Source organism: Puma concolor, chromosome D3, assembly GCF_028749965.1.
Source record: "Puma concolor isolate L17-30 chromosome D3, mPumCon1.1.hap2, whole genome shotgun sequence".
Classification (NCBI taxonomy): domain Eukaryota; kingdom Metazoa; phylum Chordata; class Mammalia; order Carnivora; family Felidae; genus Puma; species Puma concolor.
This window is the reverse complement of record NC_141678.1, coordinates 71,200,832-71,212,148: the sequence shown is the minus strand read 5'-3', so window position 1 is coordinate 71,212,148 and position 11,317 is coordinate 71,200,832. Positions and strand designations below refer to the sequence as shown.

At 42.4% G+C, this 11,317-nt stretch overlaps 1 pseudogene; it reads right to left on the bottom strand.

Moving 5' to 3' along the window:
• Positions 1-2,174: 2,174 nt before the first annotated feature.
• On the bottom strand, positions 2,175-7,663 carry LOC112868170 (cyclin-A2 pseudogene; annotated as a pseudogene).
• Positions 7,664-11,317: the final 3,654 nt, after the last annotated feature.

Sequence of the window (11,317 nt, the reverse complement as noted above, 5' to 3'; positions counted from 1 at the left end):
TTGCCATCTTGCTGCCACATTTGTTTACAAGTATGAATTTTAAAAAAAGCCTGTGATTCTTTCTACGTGGAAATACAATAAATACAAAGTCTCATTTTCCCATAAATGTGTATAACTCATCTATACCAGACAGTCCCTAGCTACTAAGCAATAGGCTGTGAATTCTTCTAACCTCCACCTGTCCCCAAATCGAAAAAGAGCTAGCACCTGATTCGATACATCTGGTGAAAATATGTGTAAACACAGATAAAAATATAAACGTAGTGCACAAGAAACAGTGACGACTCTGAGTCAGATTGTCTGGGTTCGAAGCCCCATTCCTTCACTTTTTAGTTGTGCAAACAGGAGTGATTATAACGTGGAGGCTACAAGGCAGCGTTCTGGATTTAGGTTTATAGAATCTGCCTCTTGCTAGCCAGAAGTCTTTGCAAAAGTTATTGAAACTAAGCCTCACTTTTCTCATCTGTAAAATGGGGATAATATTAGTATTTACCTCATAGTGTTATTGTAAATGTTACATTTTTAAAGTGCTTGCAATTAGTGCCAGACACATAGTAAGTATTCAGTTAATAATTGCTATTATATTACTAATATTGATAGTATACAAAGGTACTTATATTTACTACAAGGAAAATGTTATTGTTTGTCATTATAGATAGCCATAAGCTCATCAATAGTGCATAGGGATTATCTTTACATTCCAAAGATCACATTTTTTGTTTTCCTACTAGCTCATCTGGGAAATATGACTTTACTAGACTTTACTAGACTTTACTAGAAATATGGACATAGGATTCTAGGAATGAAATCAGTCTCATCTTATCAATATGCACAAACACGAGACTCTGCAGGTACAACCCTCACGGGAAAGCCTTGAAACACACAGGGATATAAACCCACAGGGCAGGCAAACCCACTGCCTGACCACGTGTTACACTATCTGTCCCAGAGGTTGCTCCTGTCCCAGGTGTCTGCAGGTTGTTCCAGAAAACAGGTTGTTCCTCAAGAACACAGCCTGCATCCCAAGAGACCAGAGTCCTGGATGGCTTTGTTCAAGGACGTGTGATTGCAGCACAGTGGGAACAAGTTTGGGTCATCCAGGAAACCCTCCCGAGTTCAAAGAGAAGGCTTATCCTGTGGGCTGAGGAAAGAATCTTACCAAAGTTCCCATGGCAATTTGGCTGCTGTCATGTCTCCAATATAGAAACACTCCCGCAGTGAACAGAAATTTCCAGATTTTTCTATTTCTGTTAAATTGGGTATCCAGAGATAGAAGCTAAAGAAAGGCATCTAGGAATTTTATAGTTTTATTAGCCATTACAGAACCTCACTACTGGCTCTTTCCTCCTAGTGCTGAGAAATAGTGGGGACCGCTGGTAATGGTGCTGATGAGAATGAGGCAATAAGTCACTTCTAGGACAAAGGTCACACACAGAGACGCATCTTTTCCATGGAGGCTCAGTGATGAGTGTGATACAGGACTCCTGTGACCCACAGCCTGTCTCTGCTCGTGGCTTTGCCCCAAGAACTCTACTAATTGATAACAGGTTGCAACCTTTCATTTCCTTCTCACTCACCTTCTAGAAGCACCTTTGGCCTCTCCCTCACCTCGCTGATGCTCATTTGTTCTGATGACAGATCTCCCTTCCACTCTCAGGGGCTAGCCTGGCTCTGTTAGCTACAACTCCTCCATTTCCTGCCCAGATGCCCTTTCCTGAATAACCCCATTCATCCCACGCATGGGAGAAATTGGCTGATCTCTAAGCACTGATTAATGCAACTGCCAGTGCTGGTTTCTTTCCAACAAAGTAACCTATTTTCTTCCCAACAGATCAGCCCATGAGCTCTGAAGGGTGTGTGTGTGTGTGTGTGTGTGTGTGCACGCATATGTGTGTGTGTGTTTTAACACAGCAACAGAAAGCCAAGAATTTCTCATCTAATTACCTGTTTGGTAACTACTTGTTTCAACTTCTTCCCTTTCTTCCTTTTTTTTCAAATTCCCCAAATCCATTTACTAATTCCCATTATGATGACAGCTGGCATCATTAATACTTTAGCAAAATCACTTAAAATTAGCCAAATATCTGAGATAGTTACACGTACAAAAGATACAAATTAAAACCATTTAAAATGTAATGCATACCATAATTTGTACTTGGCCTTATAAATAACTTCTGTATTTAGACATGATTATAAACTTAAAACCTTAGAAAAGCTGGACACCGTATACAATGAGTTATTTACATCGTAGAAAACAAAGGCAGTCTTCACTGCTACACATTTAGTGTCTCTGGTGGCTCCAGAAGAGAAAGACCAGGATACTTTGAACTTCTGTTCTTTCCTCTTATGGACTGTTGTGCATGCTGTGGTCCTCTGAGGTAGATCTGGTGAAGGTCCACGAGACAGGGATGGAGACCTTCCAGGGTATATATCTTTAGTCTTTGGAACTAAAGTTTCAGGCCAGCTTTGTCTTGTGACTGTAGAGTGCTAAATGAAAGCCCCCTCCAGCAATCACTGATGGCAAATACTTTAGGTGTGGGTCAGCATCCATCAAAGTTAATTCTCCCAAAAACATCGCCAAACTTTCAACTTTGTGGTTTGCAGACTGCTGGTGCAGAAAACATCAGGTAAGAAAGTCTTGGTGTAGCTAGGTCAAAAGCAAAGTACCTTCATAACTAGGTGCTCCGTCCTCAGGGCTGGTTTCTTGGTATAGGTATCACCTGTGATGTGCACAGACTCTATTTCTGGGGTGCATTTCTTCAAACTTGGAGGCTAACAGCACAGCAGCGGTACCACCGAGAGCTGAAATTTTCCTGCCAACGCCGAGCCAACATGGGTGAAAGGAACCCAGCAATGTCGTTTACAGCCAAATGCGGGGTCTCATTCTGTAGTTTACATTCTTCTCCTACTTTGATGGACCAGTCCACAAGCATAGCCCTCCTACTGTTAGTGACGTCTGGCTGTTTCTTCATGTAGCCCACTTCAGGCTTACATTTAACCTCCACTTCCCTAAGGTATGTGTGAATGTCCTCACGGCTGCCTGTCACTTCAGGAACACCCACTGGCTTTCGTCTTCTAGTGCAACTTGCCCATAGTATGTGGTGACTCAGAACTACCATCCACTGGATAATGAAGGGGTACCAGCAGTTTTCTTGGCCCTGATAAAGTAATAGCTGAGCTAAAAGCCAGGACATTTTCATGTTCTGTTTTGTTTCTAGATGGAGGTGGCCTCTTTTGTGTCTCTTCTTCTGCTTCATGCACGTGAATGGTAAGGGCAGGCTATTGACTGTTGGCTTTCCAGGGAGGAACAGGTGCATGCTCATCATTTAGAGGAAGATCCTTAAGAGGTGCAAACCACCCTGTCTTGGGCTCTACGGTGGTGCTGGGAGGCACGGGTTCCCAGCCCGGGCAGGAGGCTGCTGGGCGTGCTCCGCCTTCTCCAGGTTGATGTTCTCCTGATCCTCTTGAAGCACCCAGCCACCCTCGAAGGCTGCAGGCCTGGGCGTGGAGCTACCCGATGTCACTGCTCCCGGGCGCGGCGACGTCAACCTGCAGAGCCAGGTTGAATTTTTCCCTCTTACTGGGGTAAATTCAGGGTGTAATCAATTAAGAAAAAGTTATCTCGGGGCGCCTGGGTGGCGCAGTCGGTTAAGCGTCCGACTTCAGCCAGGTCACGATCTCGCGGTCCGTGAGTTCGAGCCCCGCGTCAGGCTCTGGGCTGATGGCTCAGAGCCTGGAGCCTGTTTCCGATTCTGTGTCTCCCTCTCTCTCTGCCCCTCCCCTGTTCATGCTCTGTCTCTCTCTGTCCCAAAAATAAATAAAAACGTTGAAAAAAAAATTTAAAGAAAAAATTAAAAAAAAGAAAAAGAAAAAGTTATCTCATTTCTTTATCAAGAGAAAAGATAAATCTTATGGCCCAAACGGACTTGTGGGTGTAGTTAATTCCTGAAGAGATCCCAGCTTCTGAAAATATGGGAAAGTCCCTCTTTCCATTGGTGCACATGATGATGGGTCACAGTGATGGTCACAAACTCGGGAAGACTACAGACTGAGACGCAGATGCATCAAAATGTCGTGTACTACAAACCTCCATTGGTAGATCCGTATTTTGGAATATACCGATTTCCTAGCAATTTTCAGACACCGTGTTAGTTGCTGTTGAGAAATTTAAAAAATTGCCTCATTGTTATGACCTCACAATCTATGGTGGTCTCGCATCTATGGTGGAGAAGAAAAACATCAACAAAGAGCTCCAGTTGATGGTAGAATGACATAAATGCCTTAAAAATACCAAATAAAAAGAGCTGGGACTTTACAGAGAGGGAAAGAGGCAATGAGCAAATGGGGAGACCAAGGATAATCTCGTGAAGGAAGTTGGGCTTTGCAAGACTTTGCGGTTGAATACAAATTAAACAGGCAGAGAGACCTCTGTACCTGCTTTATTTACTTTCACGGCATGAATCAGGAGGAGACATGATGTTGTACATCCGCTTGTGTCTCCCCACCCCAGTAGAATGTGAGGTCCATGAAGACAGTCGATTCTGTTATCTACACTATCCCAGCACCAAAGCAGTGCCTGCCACATAACAGGCACATAATGAATACTTGTGAATAAAGAAAGAAATGATTGAAGAGTCATTGCATTCCAGGTAGAAGAAATAATACAAGCAAAGGAAGATGGGAATAGAAAACTCATTTATTGGCCGTCTGCTCACTGTTAGGAATCATATGCTTTCAATATATTCTGCTAAAGTGAGAGCAGGCAAATTTTTTCTGCGAAGCGCAGGAGACTAAATATTACAGACTTTGAGGACCGTCCAGCCTCTGTTACAACTACTCTGTTCTGCCGCCATAGCGTGAAAACAGCCATAGATAATACGTGAAGAAATAAGTATTGCTGTGTTCCAGTAAAACTTTACCACAACAGGCATGGGGCTGAATTTGACCCACAGGCTATTGTTTACCGGTACCTAACCTTTATCAACCAAAGACAAAGAAATTATTACACTATATATGATTGATTAGTTCATGCAAATATGTAAGAAACAGATATATTATCAATATTTGTATCATGAATTGATTACCGGGCTGCACATATTGTAGACGCCAGGCTGGCCAAAGAAATAAAGTTTATATTCAGTCACATGAATTTTCCTATGTTGAAAACTTGTCTCAGTTCCCTCCAGAGAATTTTGAACAGTTACCAAATATGATGAGCAAATTTCTGAATGTGCGGCAGAAACACTGGAGCAAATGTCCCCAGGAGAACTTCCTTTCATGATTCAAATTCAAATTTTTACTTGAACTACCTAGATGACTCAGCACTTTTCTCATCAAGGCAAATATATGTAGGATAAAATATTCAGCTCTTTTGTAGTGATTTCACATAGGAATCCCAGCAATTAGTATATACCATAATCACATTGAGATGAAGAGAACAACAAAATAGTGCTCAGCAGGACTTATATAATAAGTCTTATGTAAGGATTTATAGTATAAGCAGGACTTCTAGAGCAACCCAGAATGTAGCTATGTCTCAGGAGACAGCCCGTTATTGACTCACACAAGTTAAAAGGAAAGTTCACACAGGCACAGCCTGGGTTGAAACAAGTAGGCAGAGAAATTCAGGCTGTCAAGAAGTGGAGGCCAAAGGAATTAGCTGAGGCATAAAGAGTCAGGCAAGTCTCAAAGGTGTGGGCTGCTCGGGGTAAAATCTAAAAACTTTGGCCAAGGCTGGAAGATTCAGACATCTAGATGCTGGCTCAGAGAAGTCAGAAAGGCAGCTGAAGGGAAGACAGGGGTAACGCTGAGTACTACCCTTGTGGGGCACATACAAGAATATGTTTTCTAGTGAAGGATTACTAGACCTTCTAATTCATACAGCTGTTCTGTCCATGAAACTTTCTTCATTTTATGGTCAGTGAAGGTTGATGAGGAAGACTTTCAAAAGGCACAGATTCTCTGCCCAACTTCTGGTTAAACACATCAAATATATCAAGTGGAATCAAAGGTATATTTCCCATTACCTTTATCAGTCCCCATTTCTACACCTCTTATGAATAAGAGATGGGTGTAAATAAAGAAACAAACAAGCAAATAAACAAATACACAGAAGTTATTCAGCAGACTCATCTCCCCATGTATCTGAGCATACAAATATATTTACCTTTCCCAGCCTTCCTGACAGTTCTACAACTGAACTCTCGTCAATGGTCTGGGAATAATAAGTAACGTAATGCTTCCTCCAATCCTGGACAATCAAAAATATTCAAACATAATCTTGCATCTTCTTTCCTCTTCTACCTGGCTGGAGCAGAAAAGGCTCCCAGGGCAGATTGAGATTCATGTGTATAACATGGCACAGATTCACGACTGACGAAACTGGGTTTCTGAGTCACTGCGCGGAGGAGAGCCAGCAATCCAGGAGAACCATCATTGTACTGTGACATCACCTTTAAGCCTCTACTTAAAAAAAAGGGGCACATCTACTCCAGCAGTTAACATCACCTTAACTGATGTTCAATAGGAGAGCACACTTAGGTATTGGAAATTTTTGCAAATATTGCCTGACCTCACAGAGCCAGGGAGGGGAGTGGGAGAGAGAGGGGTCCAGTTATAGAATGAGTAAGTCACAGGAATAAAAAAGGCACGGCATGAGGAATATAGCCAGTGATATTGTAACAGTGTTGTATGGGGAGAGATGGTAGCTATGCTTGTGGTGAGCATAGCATAAGGTATAAACTTGTCGAGTCACTATGTTATACGCCTGAAACCACTGTAACATGGTGTGTGACCTATATTCAAAATTCGTATAAAAAATCAGTACAGGGGCGCCTGGGTGGCGCAGTCAGTTAAGCGTCCGACTTCAGCCAGGTCACGATCTCGCGGTCCGTGAGTTCGAGCCCCGCGTCGGGCTCTGGGCTGATGGCTCAGAGCCTGGAGCCTGTTTCCCATTCTGTGTCTCCCTCTCTCTCTCTGCCCCTCCCCCATTCATGCTCTGTCTCTCTCTGTCCCAAAAATAAATAAAAACGTTGGGAAAAAAAAATTTAAAAAAAAATCAGTACAAAAAAGAAGAAATAAATGAAATTAGGTAAACATAACATTTTCCTCATTTAAGCAAAGTTCAATCATATCTCTGATGCGTATGGAAAAGAATGAAGTAAAACACGACAGTCCTTGGGAACTGCGACAGGATTGGGAGATCTAGACTAATGTTGGTTCCTGGAGACCGTTGGAAAATGATGAAAATAAGGAACTTCCAAAGACAGCCACACCGTGGAATGCCTCTGAGGACCATCGGCAGACACCACAGAACATTTGCCTTTTCCTCTTTTTTTGTTTTGTCTTAAAGTTTTGTCATTTTTTTTTCTTTTTTCTCTATACTCTCTCAGCTATCGTAGTACTTCCTATCTAACTCATGAATATATAATGTCTTATTTATTTCACACATGTGACTCCTACCAAATTTGCAATTCCTCAGGGCAGATGTCGAGTCTTTAACATTTTTCCTTTTGCTCCTAAGAGGCCGAGAACTGAGTCTATCCCACTTCTCAATTCGAGATCCACAGTCAGCACTGATCTGTGACAAGGTGCTGGTCTGGTTTGTTTGTTGTTTTTCTCCTTTATCCCTCACCACCAGTCTCCATCTGCCTTCCTCCGACATAGGCACTTGCTTTAGTCTATTTAATGCACATATATCTACTATCACTTAGACATGTGTTCCGCTTGCAAAACAGGTAGCACTGAATACGACGCATGTTATATCCGTAAATGGTATTTCACTATCTATCTTATTCTGTACCTTATTTTTGTATTCACTCCTTTGTTTTGGAGATCTCTCTATGTTGCCATATGCAAATCTAGCTCATTTCTTCTGACTCATGCATAGTATTCTCCAGCATGATAATTGATTTTGAATCCGTCAGCATGTTGCAACAGTGAATATAATTTAAGAACATGATGAGAAAGTTCCTAGTTGGCCACCAATTGTCTGGATTAGTCTGGGATTTTATTAAATTTACCTCCTTGGTTAATGACCTGGAGTCAGAATTGGCAGTGTGCTCATTTCATTCGTAAACGATAATAGCTTTGGAGGTAAGAGAATGGCAGGATGATACCACACCACCCCTGCACACTCCCTGCCTGCTGTCTCTATCATAATGACCTCCGCCTTAATCTGATTATAAATTTGTAAGGAATTACCCACAGTAGCTTCCTGTTTGGTACAGCTTCTAGAGAACCATGGCATTTTGGAGCAGTTTTTATTTATTTTTTTTTTTTAAATTTTTTTTTTTTCAACATTTATTTATTTTTGGGACAGAGAGAGACAGAGCATGAACGGGGGAGGTGCAGAGAGATGAGGGAGACACAGAATCAGAAACAGGCTCCAGGCTCTGAGCCATCAGCCCAGAGCCTGACGCGGGGCCCGAACTCACGGACCGCGAGATCGTGACCTGGCTGAAGTCGGACGCTTAACCGACTGCGCCACCCAGGCGCCCCAGTCTGGGGGTACCTTCAGTAAGCGATCACAATGCACTTTAAGGCTTGAAACTCTTTGCCATAATCCTTGACTATCTAACTCAAAAATTAACAATAGTTAGTGTGCCCAGATAGTAATAGACTTTATGGTTATAGAACAGTGAAATGGAGGCTGCTTACCTGCCTTTACCTGCCAGGGCACCTGTTCTTGACATTTATAGCCAAAAGGGTCTACTTTGTCCAAGTTTTCATATAAACAATATCCAAAGAGGGTTATTTCACTTGGAATTTTATAAAGATGACAGAGTCACTCGAGATATTCTATGTAGAAAACCATATTCTATTTTCTGTACATGCTTATAGCTGACTGAGTTTGGAACATACCGACTGAGTTTCCTAATTGAAAAAAAAAAAAAAAATGGTGACCACCTTCTAAAAAGACTACAGCTCACCCAGTCTGCATTCCTGTCTCCTAGGACAGAGATGCTCTCTCTACTGCTAAAACCTTGTATACTCATCCTTTTGCATATTTTTGCTAACATTTACTCAAGAAACTCCACCTATGTCTGAGTCCTCTCTTACTACACCTGGAGGGGTTGCAGGCAGAGATGCTTCCTACTGAAAGTGTAACAGGGATGGGAGTCCTCATTGCCCAGAAGCTGAAGAGCCCTGCCACCAGCACTTCTCATGCGACATCCTTAAACACAACCCTAATGACAGTGAGGCTCACACCAGCTGGCGTGCATGAAGAAGGAGGGGCCTACACGCCTCCGCCTCCCGCCTCCCGCTCCAAGGGGCAGCTTTGGTGGGAAGGCAGCAGTGTCACTGAAGCCTGGCCACAGGACCTCCAGGTCCAGGCCCCACGGAAAGCTCTGGCACCCAGGTGTGTACCAAGTCACAAAGCACAGCCTGAGCACCCGGCTGCCTCTGGCTGCCACAAAGCATCTGGGCACCAAGGACACAATGACTCACAGTTCAGTGAAGTCATTTTGAAATACTTTGCTGCACTTCCCTTCATCAAATCGAGGCCCAGACAGGCATTATTTTTTTTGGATGACAGTCACTTCAAACAAAAGCTTATAATCACCGTTTCTGATTACCAACAAATTACTTGGAAATTATTAGAACGATGTGATGAGCAATTTGCACCTCATTTTAAGTCACTCAATAAGCAATACTATAATATGCTCATTTTATCCATGTATCACACATAACATATGTAATATATTACTTGCTGAATGTTAGATATGTTGAGTTTCAACTTAGGATGCACACATAAAAAAGTGGTGGAAAATTAGTATTTAATTCCTTTATGCTCAGTTTTATAGAAGAGAAACCTGACTAGATTATACAGCCAAGCTCCTATTTTGGTATGTAAAGATACTTGGCCTGACCAATTAAATAAACTGGCTGGGCTTCTAACCACTTTTTCAGTCCAAAGGTAAAAAGAGTGGCACATCTCATTTCAGCTTGTAACTCTTAGGAAAGTGTCCTCAGGGCACCTGGTGGCCCAGTCAGTTAAGTATCTGACTCTTGATTTCAGCTCAGGTCATGATCTCATGGTTCATGAGTTTGAGCCCTGCATCGGGCTCTGTGCTGACAGCATGGAGCCTGCTTGGGATTCTCTCTCTCCTTCTCTCTGGCCCTCCCCCGCTCATGCTCGCTCTCCCTCTCTCTCTAAAATAAATAAGTTAACTTAATTTTTTTTAACACACAAAAAAGGAAAGTGTCTCTCCATTCATTAAGACCTCACGTAGTCCTTAGTCTCTTGGCCATCCTCACAAATGTTGGAAGACACCCAAAGATTTATCTGAGATCCCAGTTACCAAGAGAATCTAGATGAACTGTCTTGACAACTAAGGGCTTCCATGGTCAGGCTCAAAGACTGCTCATCACTCAACAATCCATCAGCATACAGCTTCATTCTGTTCTAATTCAACTCTTCTACTCACAGGCTCCAAAAATGTGCTTCCATACCATATGCTGTGTTGTCTCTTTCCTTTGTCATCTCACATACCAATTTCTCTATCTGGTTCCAAACCAGATTACCTCCCCCATCCCTTTCAGCTTTTCCAAATCCTGCCCATTCTTTGGGATCCAAAAAGTGTCCTGGCTGTGTATGTATGATCTTCCCTCGGGTCCAGTTTTCCATAATCATGGCTCCATCTGAGTTCTTAGAGCATGTGCCATATGCTCATTTCACATCTATCATTCACCATTGTGATGTCTCATATCTGTCCTGTGTATCTATTTCCCTCTTCCATTGCTCTTAACTTTCCAGATGCATTGTGCCTTCCATGACCATGTAGATGGTAAGCTCCTGAGAACGGGACCGTTCCTCATTATTTTTGGAGTCGACAGCAGCCCTGGGTTCAGGGCCCTGCACACAGAGGCAGCTCATCAAAATCCTCTTTATTTCTCTTGAAAGGCTTCCTGCGGCTTCAGGTGCTGTCTTTGTCAGGAGGCTTTCAGGTTTGAATGAGTTGCCTGTCTTTGCCATCCGAACCTTCACATAGTGCTTAGCCTTCTCTCCTGGCAAGTACCTTTCTTGTCATTCATGCCTTTTTTTAGTAGAAAAGATGTGAGCGACATCACTTAAAACATAAATTTAATATAGGCTTTTGGAGACAGGGAAAAATAGTTATTCTTGGTTAAAATACACTTTGAAAATGATTATCTAGGGGTCAAAGATTCTGGATTGTAAACTCTGCTAGATATAGTGAGCATTTTGAAGATGAAAGGTACTCCCCAAAGTGATACCTTTTAATTCATGATTCTTTTTTAGACTGGCTCTCATAGGCAAGATACAAACTGTAGCAAAGGTACCTTAACTTTAAAA